Source organism: Aptenodytes patagonicus, chromosome 5 (assembly GCF_965638725.1).
Source record: "Aptenodytes patagonicus chromosome 5, bAptPat1.pri.cur, whole genome shotgun sequence".
NCBI classification, from domain to species: domain Eukaryota; kingdom Metazoa; phylum Chordata; class Aves; order Sphenisciformes; family Spheniscidae; genus Aptenodytes; species Aptenodytes patagonicus.
In genome coordinates, this window is record NC_134953.1 from 51,342,793 (window position 1) to 51,361,758 (window position 18,966).

Genomic DNA, 18,966 nt, shown 5'->3' on the forward strand with positions numbered 1-18,966 from the left:
GTGTTGTCTAAATCTTAGGTTTCTTCTCCATTTAAACTTCCTGGGTGGGGGTGGAAGTGGGGGTGTCCACATGGGACGTCTATGTGGTGTTACTCCGTCGCAGGCTGTGTTTGCAGAGCACAGGGGAGCGGATGACTTGCAGGTATTTCCAAGGTAGCTCAGCTCTGTTGCTGCTCATGGTGTTGCTCCATTGCGCAGGAGGGACTAGGGTATGCCAAATTGTACTTCTAGCCTGGTTTTCCAAGATGGTGACGTCTCTACCATTGTGCTTGGCAATTACTTCACCTTCCCATTTATTTTTTGGATTTTCTTTGGAGCTGTTTTACTGGTTTCCCTGGCAGTGATGGATCATGATCTCAGAGGAATTAAGCTCCTGCTAGTCACATGGAAACACATAGACTGTTAACACCCTACTGGGGAAGGGCATATGGTGTATGATCAACCTTTGTTAGCGCCCCGAGGATCCAGCTGCAAAGCATATCTGGCTCTAGAGCTGCCTGTGCCCGTGGCTTTCCGAAGCCCATGGGTCACATTGCCTGTGCCTCTTCCCAGCAATGTGTCCTTTGAGCGTGCCAGCGACCCTATAACCCAGATTAAATGTGATATGACCACTACTTGATAGGAAGCATTAAACTGGTGGAGAAGTAAACTAAGAGCAGGACCAGACACCCCTTCCCACACACTCTTCAAAGAGGGAGGGAGGCTTGCATCTATCGCCCAAACCCACTCCTTTCCCAGAGATGTTTGCCTGTTGCTGCTGTCATTGCTACTTCATTACTCCTAATTGCCTGTTACTCTCGATATCTCCAAGGCAGGCTAGTACACAGGGAATTTACATTTTTAATCTAGTGAAAGCAATGATTGGGCACACAGCCTCCAGTCCTGGTTTTCTTCCTCTCAATTGCTGCCATGTGCCAGGTTTGATGTCAGGTTTCCCAGTCTGTCCGTGCTTACTGGCTGCACCCCCCCACCTTGATTTTCCTTCCTGACGTTGTCCTCAGTCCTGCCAGTGGCTCTTTGCTGTGACTTTCCCATGAGACCTTGGAGGCCTTTTTTAGGAGAGTGGGTCACAGGCACTGAGGGGGGGATGTTAGGGACATTAGTCCTGCCTTGCTAGAGTGGGCTCTTTCTCTCCAGCCAGAGTCCTCAAGGCTGCCCTGGACCCACAGAGCTGGGGATGTATAATCCCATATGCAGGGATTTCAGAATAGTTATACCTGAGGCCTCAAAACCAGTACAACCACTCCTACACTGTACTGGTGGTTAACCGCTAGGGAAGTGTGTAAACAAGACCTCAGTGAGCTGCTGTTTGCCTCCTGGTTCAGAGGCTCTCCTCTGTTTCCCCATGCCTCTCTCCCTAGCGAAGAGACTGTAAATTCTCATTTCCCACAGTTTGTGAACAGTCTTTAAATGAGAGTTAGTGCAGGGCTAGCTGCTTGTTTCAACCACTTCTCTGTGCAAAGGGATGCTGTGCACTCCAAGCTCTGACATGCTTTCTATAAGGTCCATGTGAAAAACCTGGTCCAGCAAAAAGGCAGGAGGATTCCAGTCTCTTAAGGAAGATGCACTAATTGGTGGTGACACAGAAATGTAGTTTTTCCTGAGCATGGTATCTGTCTGACAGTATTCCACTCACCAAAGCAAACAGGCAGAAATAAGGTCTTTCTGTCTCTTGTCCATGAGCCTTTTTGTCTTGATATCTTGTTGTCTCTACTTTCCTTTTAATTGCTCAGCTGTTGTCCTATTAGTGTTAATGCTTGGTGCAACGCAGGGGTTATAGCTGAAATGCTCTGGCTGGTGTTATGTGGGCTGTCAGCCTGGATAAATACAGTGGTTCTTCCTGTTTTCACAAATCTCCTTTCCCATCACTTCCTTACCATCAAGATGCTGAAAAAAGTCAGCAAAAAGTTATTGCAGCCAGAGACTTCAAATGTAGGTAGTCCTCCCTCCCAGGTCCTTGACTTGCTGGTCCTTGCAACCCGATTCAGTGTGTTCCCAATGTGACAAGGTCTTTGGGGCTTGATGTAATCGTTGCTGGGTGAACTCCACAGCTGAGGTTATGCTAGAAACCAGGTTATGCTGAGCACTGAGGCTGGCTGCAGTGAAATGATACTCCTTGGTTTGGGATAATCAGGGTCTTCTAAAGTTGGAAAATGCTCTGAAAACTTTTGGATCAGAGGTGCTGCTGTGGGGCCCTGTCTCTCGCTGGGTGTGCAGATCTTCAGGACTTCTGAAGGTACAACCTGTCACCCATTGCAGCCTGGCCCCTTGGTCTTGTGCATTAGCCTCATCTCTGTGTGGTGATCTTGAGTGCCTGGCAGCAAGCCGGCTGGCCAGCTGCCTGCCTGTGAGGTTTTTTTTTTTTTCTCCTCTAGCTGTCCTGGTGGTTGCACTAATGCTTGGTTCCAGCAAGTTAACCTTTTGGGGGAAGTCTCCACCTTGTTAGTTTCTTGCCTGGGCTGCTAATAACTCCCAAGAGACTAATGCTTCACAGTGATCCAGAGCAGCCAGGTAGCCTGCCTTTTCATCTCTGCTATTGGTTTCCTGGTGGTGGTGGGTAAGTAGGGCAAGGATGGGAAGACTTCAGAGTTCAGATTTTATGTTAGGGGTTGAGCTGTCCCAGCAGACTGCAGCAGCAAGGGATAAGGGAGCAGAACATGCCGCATATGAGATTGGCAAGAGCAGTTTTCCAAGGACAAAGGCTGCACAAAAGTGCTTTCCTGCTCCCTGAAAGAAGCACAGATGGTGCCAAACCGAGCCTGCCAAGGAGCAAGTCCCATTGTCCTAGTCACCTGTGGTTCTGCTGTGACCTCTATCACTGTCTCCCTCTTTGCCCTGGAGAGCTCAATACAACGTGTGGTTGAGCCTCCCTGCTCTGTAGAGAGGGATCTGTGCCCTGATGGATGTGCCCTGACCCAAACGGTCCCCCCAACTAGTGCCAAACAGGTCTAAGCAGAGGCTGGGGCCCAATGCGGTAAGAGGTGTCAGGAGATGCAGCAGCAGAGCCTTGGGTACCCTTTTGCTCAGTCCCCAGCCTGGATGAGTCAGAGGTCCTGAGGAGCAAGCCAGGATGTGGCCCTGCCATTAAAGATGCTTTGAAACAAGCAAACACGTGGGTGGGAAGGGAATTTGTGTTGCAGGGCAGATTTAATTCCTGGTATTTTATAACCAGAGTGCCTGACTTTTACAGATGTGGTTTTACTATCCCCTCCCATCTTAATAACTATTTTATAAATATTATTATGAAGAAGTCTTGATGTTAATGCTAAAGGGAAGCTGGGCTTTGTTTTATCTGAATAGCACTTGCTTCCAGCTTGGGATAAGGGCTGTAATGCTGCAGAATGAAGCTGAGCTGGAACAAAAGGAAATCTATTCATTAACTTAAATCGTAGTAATTTTAGCATGACCCAAGAGGAGCCTAGTGAATCTAACCCTCTATTTTCCCACATCCTTCCTAGCAAGTGCCTTTCTTTCTAGCTGAGGTTTGAGAGCTGACTCACTTCTAGACTAGAGTGAAATCTAGGGTGGATATTTTTTTCTTAAATTAGAGTCAATGCTGTTGCAACAATTGCAGTGGAAAGAGAAATGATTGTTGTTGTCGATTTTGATGTGTAAAAGCTGAATTTAAGTTGTCCACTCACCAGTTTCCTAGTTATTGGATTTATTTTTTCGTTATGCTTACTCACAGATCTCCGTAGATGCTGCTGCCCACCTGGGGTAGGAATCACAACTGAGACCCTGATTGCTCAATCCCTCATGACGTTAATGACTCTCTTCTAGGAACAGGCCCTCAGTTTTTGTAGGACTCTGCATTTTGTGGTGGGGGTGAGGGGTCAAACTGAGACATAGGGGAAGAGAGGTGCAAATGGCTGTTTGGGGCGGACTGAAAGGGACTTGCTGTTGCTAAGGCAGGTGAGGAGTCCTGGCCCCTGGCCTCCCACAGTGTGACCAGGCTTACTAAGAGACCCTGGGCCTTTCTACCACCATGGGCCGAAGCCAGAGCTCAACTTCCCTTGGCAGGTTTTTATTGTTGGAGGTTGTTTAGGTTTTTTTTTTTTAAAGCAGCTACAGTTGTAAAGATGAGTGGACAGAGGAACATCTCGGAGGAAGAGGAGGGGGTTCCTGGGGGGCAGAGGACTAGAGGGTTGGGAACGCAGGAGGTCACAGGTATCTCTGTTTTCTGCCTGCTTTCTGCGTCTCAGTTTCCCAGTCTGTAAAATGGGGGCAAGGAGGTTGAAAACTTACATAAGAGCTACTGGCATGCAGTATTTTGTAAAGGCTCCGAAAAAACATTCTGGATGGCAAAGCACAATGGGAGCACAGACAGCCTCATCACTCAGCAAACTCCTACGTGTGAAAACATGAACCGGGAGTTTGACGTATCTGCTACCCAAATGCTAGCAGGTGATGAGCAGATGGGGCTGCCGGGCGCTTGTCTGAGGTCTGCCTGAGCAGAAGGTGGAGGGGGAGTGGGGATCTGAGTGCTGGGGCTTTTTTTTTTGTGTTGTCAATAGCTGACACGTGGTTCTCACCAAAGATGTAAAAATAGAAGCCGTTGGCTTGCGTGGAGCTGTGGCACAGCACTGCTTTATCTGGGAGTTTGGATGTCATGCTCTCCCGCTTATTTATAGGTGGCAGGCAAACCTTGGGAAAAGGACGAGAGGAACAAAACGTGGGAAACATTTCACGGGGTGGTTTTGGGCCACGGTGTTGCCTGCTGGGCTGCGGGGACTGGGAGCCCTGGGTCTCCTCTTAACGGTGCCTCTGTCAATTCTGCAAGGACTGACATGGGGAGAGGAGTCCATCTTCAGAGGGGCTCTTCTTTCTGATCCGTGTGCGTGACCTGCCTTGGAGATGATGTGGATTTAAACACATGGGGGAAGAGATGCAGATGGATTGAAGGAGTTTCTGAAGAGCTCTGCAAAGGACAGAGCCAGCAAACAGCCAAATCAATGTGTTGTGTTTTGGGAGTGGGGATCTGCTTTTCTGGTGGGTAAACCAGCAGGGTAGTACATGTACCAGAGGGTTATGTCTTGCTGCAGTCTGGAGTCCTTTATCTGACAGCCTCTTGCTGTACCCTGTGTGGTCCCAGTTGTCTTGCACTATGCAACCTCCCATATTTCTGTTATTCTTGAAATCCCAACTATATGCCCCAATGCAGCCCTTATGATGGAAGGGAATTGGGTATTAAAAGCCTCGAGACACACAACCCTGCAATCTGGTTCCCACCACATATTCCTCTCCTGAGGCTTTGGAGCTCTGCGTGTGTCTGTGCTTTTGTCCCTTTGCCCCAGCACAACCTCAGGAGAGGCTGGCTGAGGCCATGGGGGCAGGATGGCTGGGCTGTTGGATGCATGGGAGCATGGGGCCAGACAGACGAGAGCCACTGGTGTGGAGGGAGCCAGGGTGTGCAAGCTGTGCTCATGGATCTGTCTGTGAGCTTGCTGGGAGGTAAACTGAGAGGTGCAGATAGATGCGGGAAACGGCGACCTCTGTGAGCTCGGCCACTGGCTTGTTGCTTCACCCTGCTCAGCTCCTCTGATGCAGGAGAAACCAAGGCAAGAGGGTATTCTTGAGACTCTAGACACCCTCTTGCCTGGAAACCTGGAGAAACCCCATGTGCTTCCCTGGGAAGGCATCCAGCCTGTCCCTGCCCATCTAGGGCTGGGAACAAAAACCAGGATCCCCTCTGGACTCCCTGGTGGGATTGTCCCCCTCCCTCCCCTTCCCCACAGCAGCAAGCCATGGCAGTTTGCAAGCCATTGAGAAATAGATGCCTGCGGGTCCCCAGTGCTGGTGTTAATGTGATGGGGAGAGGGGCCAGCACACCTGATGGTGGCTCAGAATAGGAGGCAAATGATTACAGCGGAAGAGGTCGTATACCATTGTAATCCCGAAAAGAAACATTATGATTCATCATTCCTGATGTAATGTCATCTGTTTAATAAAGCCGTAATTCACTCTGTGCTCATTTTTAATGGGGCTATTTAAGTAATGGCGTTGGGTTTTCTCTTTCCCAGCCTCCCCCCACTCCCATACTAAGTAGGGTTTGGACAGAGCACTTGAAAAGAGCTATTGGAGCTGAAGACTTTTTTTATATTTACAATATCTTTCAGGCCGTAGCTGAATGGGGTATTATTTATGTCAAATCACTACTTACCCTGAAATATGGGGAGAAGGAAAGCCAACAGCTGGATATGGTAATGAGTAAATAAACCATGTGTCTCTTTAATGATAGCAACATGAATTTGTGCCGCATGGGGAAATGGCCAGTGATAAGATGTCTTTGACTGGGGCTGACCACAGAGCAAGGGCACCCCAAAATTTATGTGGCTGGAGGGCTCCCTTGGCAGCTTGCTGGGAAGAACAATGGTGTTGATGGTTTGGGGTTGGCTTCACTGCCTGTTCTCTGGGGGGTGTTGTCCACATGCAGACACAGCAGCGTTTGCTACCTCTGGCTTGGTGGCACAGTGTGATTCTTCCCACGAAAACCTGGATCTGGAAGTTGTGGTTTCTGTGGATGTCTTAGAAACTCAGGGTTCTTAAAAGAAAAATCCAGAAGAGTCATTTTGGGAAGAAGTGGTGGGAACAAGAGTGTCTGTGTCCCCAGCCCAGAGGCAGAAGGTGTAATTGTTCTTATGGTCTGTTTGCTTTTTTCCAGGGTTATTTTCTGTGTGTGGAGAGAAGCATGTCTGGGGATGTAAATTTTGAATGCAGGTGTTTGACCACCTACAAGTGACATTAGGTGTCTGTGTCTTCGCTAGTGCAAAGTGGCAGGAGTGTTTCTGTCTCTGGGGATGTGCTACAAGGGCAAATCCAGTGAGTGTGCGACTGATGCAAACAGTTAAAGGAGAGGGGAGATGCCGAAGGGAATTACCTGAAGACAGCAGAAGGCTGAAGACCGTGTTGAAGTAGGTACACCAAGGTCGAACTTCTCTGTGCATTCAGTCTCCTGTGCAAGGGAAAAAGAGGTATTTTCATTTTGTGGCAAATCAGGGTTTGTGTGAAGTTGGTGTAGGGTAAAGTTTGGGACTACAGCCCTTATACTGCAGTTAAGTTTCATACACCTGCACATATGCAGAGGCTGTGGGAGTTCTCCTGGCTGAGCATCCCTCTTTGCTGAGTGGTGTATAGACACAGGACAGAAGGACCCTGTCTCAAAGAGCTGATGCACCACTGGGTGAACATTGATATGTAGCTAAGTGGGCCCATTTCTCTTGAAGTCAGTTGTATGCCTGGTTCTCTGTGCCTGTAAGAAAAATAAGAACTGCCAAAGTGGATGGATCATTTCTGATATAGTAAACTCCTCTTGACAGTGGCCAAGAGCAGATGCTTTGGGAGTGTATGAGAGCTGGGCATTTATGGACAGATCCTTCCCACTATATCTACCTGGCTTTTGGCAGCCCTTGATGTAGGGACTACCCTAAATAAAGGAGTCTCTTAATGTCAAAAGAGAGTTGACTTTCTGCATGAGAATTATTTAACCTTTTGAAATTCATTCGTATGTGTTCACTGTGCGTACGGTTTATTGAAAAACCAAGTCATCCCTGCTCTCTATCATAGTCCTTCTGAAAGAGAACCAGAACTGTAACTTGTTACAGCTCCTTCTAAGATGCTTTGATTTGGTTTGAAAGGGCCATTAAAAATATTACACCTTGTCACCCATAGATTGCTTAGTTGGGAGCAATGGCCTTCACACATGAAGGCCAAAAGGGTTTTATTTGAGAATGTGCTGTTTTGTCCAGATTTTTTTGCCTGATTCAGAAAGTGAGGTCACTAGTTTTAAGAAGGCACAAATTAAAATAAATATAACCTCAAGACCTGTACAGATTTGTGACTAGCTGCACTTTGTATTTTTCCCTAGTCTTTTTACATAAACAACAGGGAGTTTCAACTATCCCGTTATCATACCAGGAGCAAGAAAGGAAACAAATAAGGAAACTTGAAAAAAAAAAAAACAAACCATAAGCACCTTAAAATACTCCATGCTCAAAGCAGTTTCTACTTTTGTCCATCCGGTGGTAATTTATCACGGTGGAATTAGGCGGATGCAGGAGCCAGCCCTCTGCTCTTTGGAGGAGCCAGGAAAGGCGGAGGGCTGGGAAGGTGGGTCCTGTCTGGAGGAGAACGGTGGTATGTGTTATGGGGGTCATCAGGCTTCCTGCAGGCCCCTCCACTGTATCTTACAAGCTGGGTCTCCCATGTGGCTCCCACTGGAGCTGCATCCTGTTTGGACCATGGGGTTTGATGCTACATGGACCTGAAAGGAAGGTCAACGGATGTTGTTTGAGGATACTTGGACTCTTGCCCAGTCTGTGGAGGTGAGAGGATGTCTGGTGATGAAATGGTTAGTGAAGTATCATGCGCTATGTCTGGGGACATGGCATTTGGGACAGGTCCTGGCTTTAATATCCCTTTCCTCCCCTTCCTTCCTCATGCTGGTCCTCACCTACAGAGTGGGGGTGATGGTTTCCATCTGCCTTTTAAAGGGTTTTAGATCTGATGTGCTCAATGGCTGAGACTTTGGTAGGGAGATTGTAGCCAATTTCCCTGTAGACATTCAAAATGTTCTTTGCTCTTAGTATAACTCAGTGTAGCTTGGTCTGAACACCTGCGCTCATGTCAAATGCCACCTAATTCCACCCGTGGTCTTGGTTTGGGCTCAGTGGAGCAGAGGGCTGGTCTTCATTACTCCAGCCCTGTATAAGCAGCTGCTAAGGCTGAATATCTTTTGTGCAATGAGAGGAAATTGTTTCTGTCTGCCTTTTATGTCTGCAGTATCACCTGAGGAGCTCTAACTGCAAGCTACCAGGACTGTGCTCACATGGCTTAGAGCAGGAACTGAAACCGGCATGTCTCTCCTAAAACAAATACCAAAAATCACATCTAATGAATGCTGTTGAGAATGTTAAATTTGTGGGTAAATCATAACATTGTCCATGGGATCAGCAGAGAAGGATAAACCTGCCACTTACAGATGTTCAAGGCAATAAAAAGGGCCCGTAAAGAAAAGCCCCTTGTTGCCAGGCAAAGCCACAAGCACAGAATTGCTCTGTGCCTAGGGCCTCCCGCTTTCCCAGGAGGCACGGAAGGGGTTAAGTCTGGAGCTGAGCGCTCAGCTTGCTCTGTATTGTGTCCAGGTGGCATGACGTGTGAACAGATGAAAGATAAAAATCGCAGTGGATAAAATCGCAGAGGAAATGGCTCTGTCTGAGCCCGGATCACGACGCCTTGTGCTGACCCCACAACCTGAGCTCCATCAGTCAAGTTGTCCTTCCCTTGACTTCTCACCCCATGCTCTGCTGCTGCTAGTCCATAAAAGAGGAGGGTGGTGGGAGGAGGGGAGAGGCGGCTCAGCCCGATGACTAAGAGGGTCTGAGGACATGGGTCAAGTTCTTTCTGCTGGAGTCTGGAAGGGAAAGCTGAGTACTCTACCAGACCCTGCTATAAAACGATCTTCCCCATAAAAGGACCGAACAAGTAACTGGGAGGCGAGTGTGGTCCTCATCTTGCCTTGGCTGGGGATGGGGGTGGCGGAGCAGAGCCAGGCTGCCCCAGCTGTTGGAGAGCCTTGCTGCCTGGCAGGGAGAGCAGTAGCAATGTTAGAGCCTGGGGCTTTGCTTTTGAAGCCGTAAGATCCACGACTTGTCTGTCAGTTGGTCCCTTTCTGTCCACCCCAGCCAGCTTGGCAGCTGTGTATGTATTAACTCGGCTGCTTGGAGGTGAGGGGAGAGACCAAGCTATTTTGTGCAAGGATGTTGCTGTACTCTCGGTGCCTGGTCTCCTTCGAGAAAGAAAGTCTTTGAAGGGCTTTGATCAACTCTGTGGGCATCTCTGGGAGGAATGAAACTCCTCAGTCTCCTTGTTCATCTGAGACAGGTGGCATCGGTGGCAGAAATAAAGTGTGCCACTGTCCCAGAGCCAGGCAGCCACAGCTGTGGGGAGAGGCACTCTCCAAACTTGATCACGCCTCGCTCTCAAAAGAGCCATGTTCGCTGCAAGGGCTGGAGGATGCTGGAATTTGCTCCCTTTGTCTGATCCAAAAGAGCCTGGTTTTGGGGAAGGCCTTCTGGGCACACTGCATAAGACATCTGTTTTACAGGGTGTTTAGGACGGGGCTCAGCTCAAGCTTCCCAAAGCTGGGAAAGGCTGGGAAGTGGTTCCCAGTGGTAGCTGGCTGAGTTCCCCTGCCATAATTATCTTTTGCAGCCCTGGAATTTGAGTGTGTTACCAATGACACTGTGCTAGGGCAATAAGAAGTAGAAGGGAGTTTTTAGGTGATTAGACTCTAAACTGCTCTGTGCTTTAAAAAAAAAAAAAGTGCTTTGTCCTCTCCTGTGGTATAAAGATGCAGGGGACCATAGCTCTGGTGGCTTGTGGCTTCATGTCTGTATGGAAACTTGTATTTTCAGTCCAGCTTTAACTAGTTCCCTGTGTATTTTAGTTTAACTTAACTCAGCCTGGTTTAATTGGAACTTATGCACAGAATAACCAAGCTGGTTTAGAGCTGGCACCCCCTGAGCTGCAGGTGGGCTTTCTTTTTAGAGATGCATGCAGAGGTACAGGAGACAACTACTATCTTTAACTTATTTGGAACAGAGCTATGGCAGTAATGTGATGGGGTATTGGTAGATGCAGGTGCTGAGGAGCCTTCAGTCAAATGGGGAGTGTGATTTAGTTTGGGTTAAGCATCTGCTGAATTAGTCACTCTCAGTCTGTGTGCATACAGGGCCTGTGGGCACTGAAGGAGCTAATGCTCTGAAGTCAACATATGCCTTGCTAACCCATCCCAGGGCTGGGTGTATCTGTGGTGATGCCTGGGACTCGTGGTGGAACGTGAAGGCTTATAAAGCCCTCTCCTTCCTGGAGCATCGCTCGCCTGAGGCTTGTGAGGGCTGTTGGCCATTGCCTGTTTTATCATTGTCTGCTCTGAAGGATGTACAGTGACAGTAACAGGGTGAGCACCTCCAGTCTGAGACATGACCTGGTAAAAGGAAGATGCAGGTGTCCATTAAAAGCTGATTTAGAGCTTAATGACCATCACACCTCTGCCTCTCCTTGCTATAAGGAAGGTCAGGGTCTAGTGACTAGACCCTATCTGGAAGCAAAGGTATGTCTTGGTCTGAAAGCAATCTATTGTGGCCTTTGACAGCACATGTAGCAAGAGCAAGCAGGCTCAGAAAATGCAAGCAGTGGTTGAGAAGACTGATGACCTCTTCCCTGTCCTGACTGAGAAGGGAAGGGGTAACCCAGGAGCACACACTCTGGCAAGGATGTGGGGAAGGTCCACAGAAATGGACATGACTTTTTTTGGGGGCAAGATGTTTGTCTGTGAGCAAAGCTACCTCACCATGTGGAGAATCAGGTGGCTGCATTTGGGGTTCCTGGCTCTGTAGATTGTCTCCTGCTCAGCAAGCAGACAGGAAAGCCCGTCCGCACACATCTCTGCTCCCAGAGGGGCCGGAGAGCATCACCACTTCTCCTCCCCAGGGAAGGCAGCTCCGTGGCACGACCTCCTACCTGGGGAAACGAGATCAGCAAATGACTCCTAAGTAGCGTGTCCATCACTGTCAAATTGACCATGGATGTCAAGTGTGAATCGGCTGTCCCTGCAGCGCGGCCAGAGCCAGCCCCTTAGCTGGCTGAGTCAAGCTGTGCTGACTCCCTGTGATAGCATTTTAATGTGAGGGATGACAGAGGCCTCCAAGTTAATGTCTGTGGAGAGGTGACAGTTTTGAATGTCAGCCAAAGTGGAAGGCTTGCCTGGAATTTTGCGGAGAGTGAAGAGGATGGGCATGAAATTAGCACAAGCAACTGCATCTGCCAGCAGCCTTGTGGCACTGATGCCTGGGGCTCCCGAGAGCTGGCCACCTGAGCAGACCTTTCCGCTTGGACCTTGGAGGGCGACCTGTGTGTCTCCCAATGTGGCTCTTCCCCAGGAGTGTCTCCAAGGACTGGAGGAGGGACTTGAGCCTGGAGCTTGCCGTGTCCCTCTTGGGAGGACTGCCAGGACATGGAGATGGCGATAGAAATGCCGCACTGGCAATAGGAGTTGGAGATAAGATCAGAGCCGAGCTGGTGTCTGCCCACTGTTATTAAGAATAATAAGCACATGTATTTTAGATGAGACCTGGGTCTCAGGAGCTTGGCTGGCTGCCTGAATGGCCCCATAGAGTCCCACAAGGAAGGCACTCCTGGTGATTAAAATCTGATGGCAAAGAGCATCCGAGTAATTCCTAAACAGCTTATTCACGAGAGGGAGCGAAAGACTCCTGATGCTCATCGTGCAGATGAGAAAATAGCCAGTACAAATCAGCCCAGCCCAAATGAATGGGTATTCCTGTCCTGTCCCCCCCATGTTCCGTCCTCCCCCCACCCCCCAAACCTTGGGCCAGGCAGCTGGCTTTGCTGTGCCTCAGTTTCCCTCCCTTCCATGGCAGAAAAGGCTGGGTTTCTTTTATGGAGAAATGTTGGGGAAAATAAATGGCTTCAGGGTTGCAAAGGGCCTGAAGACTGCAGGTGGGAGGCGTTCCTGAAGGGAGACGAAAGCAATGACAAGATACCGAACACAGCCAAGAGCTAGGCTGGATTTATTAAAGAAAAAATGACGGAGACATCTGTGGTCAGCTTGATAAATCGTCTCCCCCTCAAAGCTGTATTTCCGTGTTACTGTTTGCCTGCGATGGGATCTTGACAAACTCTCCCTGGGCTCAGGGGCTAATTGCTGAGTTCACAAAGTTGCAGAAGATCTTCTGTGCTGTTGTCTGAGCTGGGACTGGGCTGAACTGGTTGTAGACTAGCCATCGGGAAAACAGTAATGGGTCTCTTTGGTAATGCAATACAGGGTACAATATTCCTCTTTAATCCAGTAGAGCCCAAACCCCTTCAAAGGGTAATTCTATTCACTGGTAACCTTCAAAACAGGGAGAAGAGCATATTTCTGTTTGGGTTCCTTATGAGATATTGTCTTTAGTGTGCAAAAAGATTTTCAGAAACCCGGTGTTGAGTGACCAGGAAGATTAGGGAGCAAGATGCTCTGCCTCTCCTACCTGCAAAGTGCATTTATGTCCCTGCTGCAAAAGCACAGGGAGGAGGAAAAAGGTTGGTTGGTTTAACTTCAGTCTCTGTTCCAGCAAGGCCATGACTTTGGGGACTCTTGTGTCCTGTTGTGGCCTTGTACACACACACTTTGACTTGAATATTTGGGAAGTCACAGCTTTGATACAAGAGAGCTTTGTGAGAGAGATTCCCTCACTCCCAAAGCAGGATTCTGACTGGGAGCTATTCAAATAAAAATATGTCTTGCTATTTGCATGTAGATAAAGCAGTGTAAGGAATGACAGCAGCTATTGTATAAATGCAGTTGGCTTGTGAGGAAGAGGATTGTGGCTGTAGTTACGGGCAAATCCCTTCAGAAAATGTTTCCTGGGTGTTGGGAGGTCCTGGAGACTCCAGGAGTCACTAACCCAATCCCTGTGTTGCTGGGATGGCACCACAAACTGAGCTGAGATGGTGTTAGCAGAAGTAGTGCCAGGGATTCACCTCTAGCAGCCTATGAGCATGTGGAAGTGGAGATGATGGCAGCTTTGGCCACCTCTTGCTTGAATATAGAGTCCCACTTTTCCATTGCATTGAGAGCTGCAGGGTGGCAGTAGGCTACAAAACACCAGGAATATTATGCAAAAAACCCCCCCAGATCTCCTCACAGATATGCCAAATTTCCATTATATGTCAAAAAACTTCCAAAGGAAAATAAAAAACCCATTGTGGACCATCTAGTTCTCAGCACCTTAGAAGTTCAAGTTGGTGTTGGATGTTTTTCTGAACATGGAGAGCCAGGCTGATTTTAACTGGATACTGAAATAAAATGGTATTTGTGCTGAGAGAAACCTGCTTAAGATAAGGGAAGGAAAGTCTGAAGTGAACTTCAAATTTCTTATTTTAAGTTTTATGCTGTCTTTAGATGACTGGGCCATTGAGTGGAGAAATCCTGGGCTTTGTTTAGCTATTTTTCTTGGCAGCACTTTGTCTTCTAGGTCTCTCCTGGTCTTGACCTTAGCTCTTTTCCAGTGAGACAGCCTTGGAGGAATGCTGCAATTTGCAGGCTCTTAATCCTAATACATCAAATGCTAGTCTTGCATATGCTGAAGTACTGACTCTTGTTGTCCCAGCCAGTGCTTGTCTGCACTGCTCTGTGGCTTCAAGTCTTTCTTTGATAACGTTGAAGGACACCAGCAAGCTTGTCTCTCCCTAGGAGGATGTGGTGTTCAACCCTCTCCTCTGGACCCAGTACCCAGGCAGCTCTTGCCGGCCCGGTCTCGCTCGGTGGTGGTGTGGGAGGGATCTCGCAGGGAGGCTCTGGCTCCAGTGCAGCCCGTTGAGGTCCACCAGGAGGGTGCCTCTCATCAGCTTGTGGTTTTTGGTGGAGGAGAACGTTCTGACTGTCCCCATTGCCATGCAGAGTACCCATTTTCCTTCCCACCAGTTCATTTTGCACCCAATCTGGAGTCTGTTAGTTCCAGTATGGGTGGAGGGACTGTGGGAGAAGACCTACACAGATTAAACTCCTACTTGCTGCCATCCCTGCCTCCTCTGCTGAAAGCTGGGACCTGAGAGTGTTCCTTCTCCTCAAAGTCGGGCTAGGAGCTAACACAGAGGAGAGATATGTGCGGTCGTTTATCCTCCTCATCGACAGATGGGATCCGACAGCTTCTTCCCTTATGCAGTCACAGACTCCACAGCTTGCATCTTTTCCCCTTTTCTGCCAGGAATAACTTTAGGGGGGGGCTTTAAAAAATGTTTCATTAATGCTTCTGGAAATGTTGTTTTGTGTGTGAATTACAGGAACTATTTACAGTAACTTCTTAAATGAACCTTGTGAAACGGGAATAATTTTGCTGTGTGCAAATTTCACAGCCTTTTACTGTTCTGATTTTTTTTTTTGACAGCTTCTACATTTTAAAGTTATGGCCCCAGGCCAGAGAAACACGGTGTCTTTTTGGGCCAGGTGAATTATGAATCAGCCTTGAACTCCCCTCATAGCGCTGAGTATTAATGGGTCCATATTGCAGAGGGTTAGTGACTTAACCAGTGGGTTGAGCAGAGAGCAAAGAGGGGACTTGAGGTCTCCAAGTGTTTAACGCAGGGCACTATATTCTTTCCCTGCTAGACAGATGGGAGACAGTGAGGCCCATGGACCTTGGAGAAATTAATGGGGCCCTCTGGAAAAACATCCTGCTTGGAAATGAAATGTTAGCTGCACAGCCATGCGCTCTGTGTGGCTGCCTTTATTTTTATTGGCCCCTCATCCGTTAAAGTTGTCACCTCCTGCCATCATCCCAACTTTCTGCATTGGGAGAAGGTTTGGTGGTAGAGCCCTTCCATGAAGTGTGGGGATACTTGCCAGTTGTGCTGTCTGCATCTTGTTTTAATGGGGGTCGTTAACCAATTATCAGCTTAACTGAAGATATTTGCTGAAAATTTAATTAAAACTGATTATGTGAGGTGTGCTTTTTCTTGGATGGGGAGTTTTGGTGTACCATAAGGTAAAAGATGGCTTGCACAGGAGCAAAGAGCATAGGCTCTGTGGGCAGGCAGCTGGCTTGGATGTGTAATTGAAATGGTGGGTAGCAGCCAACAGTAGCCAATGGCCCTCAGTTTGCAGGACCTCTTGCTATGGCTGGTGTTTTCCATGGAGTTAGGGTGGGACTGACAGAGCTGCAAACTCTGACCTGGTTCTGGCTGGTGCCCAACTTGATGTCCCCATGTGAGATCTGGGGGTTCCCACATGTGATCTGGGGGTGTCACGTCTGACCCCCCGGCAGCCAGAGAGGCTGCAGCTGATCTGGTCTGGGCCATGTCTGCAGGGTTTATTGACTTGGGCAAGAGAAGCAGAGTCTGCTTCATCCTGTGACTTGCTGGACTTGGACTTCTGATAGCTAAGTATATAGTGAGGAGTTGGGACGGATCCTGCTGCAAGGCTGCATTTGGTTGAATGGGGCCCTGTGTTTTGTTTAAAAGTTTTGTTAACAGGTTTAGTGCTTCTGAAAGATGTTTGAAGAGAGTCCTGTGCAGGCACCTCTCTTCAGATGCTTAAGTACAAACATGGTAAAGAAAAGCATGTCTCCATTTCCCTAGCAGGAGGGCTGCTTCATGGACATGAGCGCCTGTGACCACCAGTTGTGTTGGCCTCTGTTCGTGTAGAAAGCAAAATACTATGCTGATAACTCTGTCCTGCTAAGTGCTTTTGCCTGCTAAAGAGAGGCATGACAATGTAGCAGATGTCTGATATCATTTTCTCTTAAGCCTTTCTTAAATATTTTGGGCTGGTCAGTTTTGTTTATCTTTCCTAACTTATGTGACTTACGTGCAGATCCTGGGTTTCTAGAGAAAGATGTGTTGGATAATATTACAGCTCCTCTTGTCCCCAACATCCTGAGACTCTTTCCTACCTCCTAAACCAACCCTGCTGGCTTCAGGTTTTGACTTGCATTATTTATTGCTCTCTTCTTTACAGCAGCCCCTCTGGTAAAGCCAAACCTTGTCTTCTTGAGCTTGGCTCCTTGGCAAGTCTGAATCTTACAAATTTGTCCAGGTTCAGAAGGAAAACAAGCATTTGAGGGTTTACAATTTAATAGAAAGCCAAAAGGAAACATAGCATTTCATTTTGGATAATTAATAGATTTTTTTGCTAGAACAATAGCACTGATATTTTTGTTGATATTTAGTAATAAGTGCTGTCACTGAAATGCCTCTCTTGAAATATAATTTTAGCTGAATTTGAAGCAAAAGGCATTTCAAGACAAGGAAGACTGAACTGCTCGGCTCAAATATTGCAGCTAGACATTTTCATTTTGCAGAATTAAAACATTTCAGTGTGAAGAGCCTTCCATGTGAAGGATTCAGGAGTGATTTGAGAAGTATTTTGATGTTACTGAATCTGCATTTCTCCCTGGTTATATACATAGTATGTGTGTATGGTAGTGGAACGTTTTTTACCTGCTTCCTACAGTAAATGAGTAGGTAGTGCAGACCTTTTGGTAAAAAGCCTTAGAATTTAAATAGACAAATTGGCAAGTTATTTCATCTCTGGATACTCTTGCCTGCCGGCAAAAGAGTAGTTTTTCACTTGCCCAGCTCAGTCTTTGGCCAAGCCAAGAACTGAAGCTGGGTCTTCTGAGTCCTTGTCCTGTGTCCCACGACAAGATCCCTGTCTTTTCTCTTTTGTGGTTTGTGATTAATCACCCAAGTCTCCTGATATTATTTCTGTTCTGCTCCCTGACTGTATGATTTGAAACTTTATAAACAGGCCACAGCAAATGCATGTGACATACAAAAATATGGGTATTCATCAAAGTAGCACAGCTGCTCCTGAAACAATGGTGCTAAGGAAGCCCATTCATACTAATTACAGCAGCACAAAGAATTGTGTTGCTAAATTTGCTGGCAGGTCCAAAAAATATTTTGGCTTGACCTGAAACAGTCTCTTTTGGGGAAGAAGTTTTTGGCAAGTTGAAACATTTTAGTTTCACTTTAGAAGCAGCATTTTGTTTTGAAGCTAAGGATTTGCTTTAAGTAGAAATTAAGAATTAGAAGATGGAAACATTTCTTTTTAAGTTGAAGTGGAGTTTTTTTTATTTTTAAGGAGGAAAAAAAAGTCTTTCTCTTACCACTAACAGTTTGATAAAAAGGAGTAAGTGTGTGACCTGTTCTAATAGGGCTGGAATGGTATTTTTGGCAACCTCTTCTTCCAAATCTGAACTCTTCAGCTGCTGAAGGATTGCCTGGCCCTTCTATAATCACCCAGAAAAAACACCCCACCTGGGGGACTGAAGCTTGAGGTCTGGGCAACCTGTTGCTGCTCTGCTTTGCTTCTGGCCTGATGTGCTGAGCAGGTAACCCTGGTGAAGCCTGGTAGCTCCCTGCGTGGTGCTGCTTGCTGGGGGGGGAGAACGGGGGAAATTCCTCTCCTAAATGTTGCTGAGCCCAAAAAGAACTATGTGTAATTAGACTCTGCATACTGATATTTCCATGCATTCCTCTGATGGCACTCCAACCACACAATAATATTTTCCTTTCTGAAAATAGCATGCTGATTTAGTAAAATCCTTTAATGTTTAGAAAGTCTGGAAATGCATAATTAAGGTATCCAGCCAATTCCACCTTTTGCCTTGTAATTATTGTTTGTTCATTATCACCCTGAATGACTTCCGCCACCCACTCAAGCTTAACTTTGCCCTGCAAATCTGTCAAAATAGAGACACATATCAACATTGCAAATTGCTATTACGACAGAGGGAACAAACTTCCTTTTTCTCTCAGATGAATCAGTTTTCAACATAATTTCACAATCGTGCAGTAGGTAGAATGATTTCCTGCTGTACAATCTCTGCCTGCCTTTCTCTTCAACATCTTACCTGCTCAAACCTCCAAATTCATCGTTGTGTCTCAGGTACCTAAAACAGCCCCAAAGAACTGTTGCAATTCATAACATCCAAGATCATATCAGTAAAGACTGTTCCCAAAGCTGCTTGGGAGCTGGGGCAGTAAAAGGACAACAGCCTTACTCCAGACACCTGAATTTAAGTGGAAAAGCAAAATGTTTCCAGCCCACAGCAACTTTGACTTCACCAGGAGCTGCTTTGTTTATGCAATATGGGGCTCACTGTAGTTCACGTAAGTCGATGGGAAAGCTGCATTTCACGTTGTTTCAGTCCCTGCTTTTATTAAGCAGCCATTTGGATGACATATGGAAATTAATGTTATATTTAGGCATGTTCCTGTATGTCCACGAAGACAGTTACAAAACTGTTTTTAACTCTAATACTTGTACTAATCCTCCTAAAACTCACCAAGGGGCACTAACTCTTCTCCAGCAGCAGAGGAAAACTCAGTCTGGTCTTTAAGGAGATATTTCTGGATAGTAAGATATTTGCCAGAATAACCTGTTCAGTTTGCTCTGGTTCT